General features: G+C 33.6%; 1 protein-coding gene across 1 annotated transcript in view; it reads left to right on the top strand.

The window, feature by feature from the left end:
- The window catches only part of Smp_004070 (putative carbonic anhydrase), a gene marked incomplete at its 5' end in the record, with an annotated part of 18,018 nt that overhangs the window by 10,169 nt on the left and 4,151 nt on the right, over nucleotides 1-3,698 (top strand). The gene's annotated exons all lie outside the window — the stretch shown is intronic.

Genomic DNA, 3,698 nt, shown 5'->3' with positions numbered 1-3,698 from the left:
CCAGAGTAGGCCGACCCGGCCGTCCAGTGCGTCCAGGTTTTCGATGGTGATCTAGCTTCAATTGACTCATGATTTCAACAGTGAAAATTTTAATTAGTGCTAAGAATTTTATTCCGTAAAAGAATTTACGGTATTGAATTAAGCTATTATTATAAATATTATTACATAAGCTGACCGGTGGTATTGAGAATTGACTAAAGTTAGAAAAGTACGTCACTTCATCCAAAATCAATAGCATAAGAATGTTCTGTTGGCTGTACTGTAGTCAACAAGAACACCAGTGAGGAACAGCCAAATATTTTTCCATACAATATTACAGAATATCGTGCTAGAATCTGTGCACCATGCAGTAAATGCTTCATTAGCAAAATACCCATCGCTTATCTTGGGCTTTGTTGTTCTTTCGTTTCTATACGAATCGCTCTCCGTTCTCGTTTTCTTCTTTTCGATTTTCTCAACCTTCTGCCACCAAGCATTTCACTTTTGATCGGTGATACATACTGCTTATATCTGTCGACATCAGTAGCCAGTATCACACACCGCAGTACGACTTTTGAGTCATAGAGTCATGAAAAATGTTTAGGAGTATCACCTGACTCTCAACGGCTCCTCCAGCTGACCTTATTACGTTACGAAAATTAACTTCGTTTGGAACACTTTCAATGGAACATATTCCTCATTATCTTTGAAATAACTCACAACTTGGAAAATACACTTTCCAGCTTCAATTAACACGTTACTTAGAATTCTTCCATTTAAAATCACAATTTAGTTATAATTCTCGAAGTTTAATAGAATAGTTAGTATGAACAGCTTCGGTCTTTTTCTCAAGAAGATTCACTTTGTTAGTAACCACGTCTGTTGTGAGATAGGAACTCACTGAAGACAATTGGTGAACGGTTGCTCAACTTCGTGGATTGGTTGGAGTTAGACATAAGCACCATCGGATGTCGGCTCTGGCGCGGGACTTGTAGGTCCTGGGTTCGAATATCGCGAGGCGAGGTCGTGGATGCGCACTGTTGAGGAGTCCCGCAATAAGACGAAAGGGCCGTCCAGTGCTTACAGGTTTTCCTTGGTAGTCTAGCTTCAATTGACTCACGCTCTCGACTATGAAAATACTAAATCTCCACAAAAACCCCTTCTGATGAAAATAATTAGATTGTTTTTCTTTCCTACCCAATTATTACTTAAAGTATCCTATTTCCCTATGCTTGTATGATCCATTATCATTATGATATGTTCATATTTTCTCATGTTAACCGAATAAATTATTGTTTTTCTTACAGTTTAACAAGAGTTTGTGATGTATATAGCAATAGCCTTTCACTAGTTAGATTATTTATATATTTTATCTAAATACTTTTTCTCCTAATTTCCTTGACCAGATTTTAAGACTGACATATAAATAGAAAGTATGTAATGTACTATAATATATTGTCTCTGTGGTATGGTCATCTGTTCTCATATTTATTCATTCATGTCCTTATCGCTTTATCACGTGAACACTATTATGTTTTAGTTTGTTTTTATCCAATCATAAAGTAAATTTGAAGGTGAGGTTAAAGCATACAGGTGACCTTGACCTATTTTTTGACCAATGAAGACAATGTTTTGTTATGAAACGATTCATGATTTTAAAAAAAAGATACAATCATAATTAATAAACAGTTTTACCGTTAGAATAACGAACCTTCATCACAAACTAATATCAGCTATAAAGCAAGAAATGAATTTCGCGCCGAAATCTTATAGGTTCGTCCATATACTTTACTTCTGATAATTTAAATTTCAAAATAATATGGCGGAATTTAACGAAAAATCTTAATATATATTTCATGGTCGATTTTCCGAATAACTGAGCACTATTGACCTTAATATTTATGAATAAATACAGAAATTACTGTGCAGATAGTGTAGTTTGTACTTTTATAAGCCAACTTTGTATTTCAGCTGACTTCACATGTATTCAATTGAAAACCCTGATATTGAATATTTAATAAAATTTTCAGATTAATGATGGATTGACCTTAAACACATCTACCGTTTATTATGTACTAAGTCCTTAATATATTCGTTAATAACTTGATGTAAACCACTTCACGTATTGCAAGCATAAGTTTACCTCACTTAGTTCCATTAATTATCTTCAAGTGAACAACAACAAAAAATTCAGCAGAATAACATAAATTCATCTTTAATATTTTAAAATCAGAATTATCATAAAATTAACATAACTTAAAAAATAGAAGTTGGTTAAATGTGAACATGTATCATCATAATGGGGTTGCAATTTGAATAAATCTAATGAGACCTAAGACTTTGTGAAATATGAACTTGTAATCAAATATAAGCTTTCGTTTCTATTCTACCAATTTTACTGTTTTGGGAGGTACATGTAAATTTATATGAACAGTTGGCGGTAAAATGAAAGGGGTACCTATGAATCTTTAATTCCAGTAAAGGACATTTTGTTTTGTCCAATATAATCAGCTTATCTGGAGAATAAGTTATGGTCAGTATACTAGGACGAAACAGCGGTCCAATGCTTCCAGATTTTCCATGGTAGTCTGGCTTCAATTGACTCATGGTTTCAACAATAAAATTACTAAAATCTCCACAAAAACCCTCTTCTGAGAATAATTAATTCATGATAATCCCGGAAGGGTAAAGTATATAATAACAGTTTGCGCGTCAGACAAGAGTTGAAAATTAGATTAAAATAAAAATACAATCCCATTACTTAGTAATTATAAAATAAAAATATGAATAATTATTTTCCATAGAATTTCAATATCAACGTTTGACTAGATAGTTTCAAATAAATTGAGCATTGGGCAGAAAGATAATAATAAATACATTTTTTGGTGATATCCCAAATAGTAGACATTTGTATTTCTGACGTTTTTTGAATGCTATTTAAAGTTGTGTTCGTTTTGCTTCAGTTATTTATTTATTTACCCTGATGAAGTAACTTACATTAAGTCGCGAAACGTCAGAAATACAAATTCCTACTCAATACGATATCACAAAATGTACACTTATTTATTATCTGAGGAGTCTCATAATAGGACGAAACGGCCGTCCAGTGCTTCCAGGTTTTCCATGGTGGTCTAGCTTCAATTGACTCATGATTTCAACTATGAAAATATTTATTATCTCTTTAGGATAGTTCTCAATATTCAACCTATCTCAAATCCTTTTCGAACTAAAAAACCATTTTCTTAAGTAATTAACAGTGTCTACTTTTCAATAGAAACGAAATTGCACCTAAACGATGAGGATTCGAACTTTGACCAGTGAATCATGAGTTTGAACCCGCTCCAAACTGAAAAACTTAGGCTTATAACCCAGTACATATATTTCTATACGGGATTTCTATATTTAAATATAATGAAAGTCCCTATTTTGGTTAACTTTTCATCTAAAATAGAAATGAACAAATACATTGGAAAAAAGTCTTGAAAACACTAACTTAATCATTTGCGTAATATAGCCTCTGCCAGGGAAGTCCTACTCACTACCTTCTCGTGTAATTACTGTTGTTTACGAAATTGAGAGGACGAAAAGCGAATGTCCGGCGCTCTAACCGGGTTGGTGGACACGGCGAGTCCACCTATGGGAGTTGGAAAACCCTGATTCCAAACCAATGGTGCACATGGGCTCCAGTATCCTGAAGGAACGAATGAAGTATGAACCAA

This window comes from Schistosoma mansoni, chromosome 1, assembly GCF_000237925.1.
Source record: "Schistosoma mansoni strain Puerto Rico chromosome 1, complete genome".
NCBI lineage: Eukaryota > Metazoa > Platyhelminthes > Trematoda > Strigeidida > Schistosomatidae > Schistosoma > Schistosoma mansoni.
The sequence above is the reverse complement of the archived record's forward strand: the minus strand, read 5'-3'. Positions and strand labels throughout refer to the sequence as shown.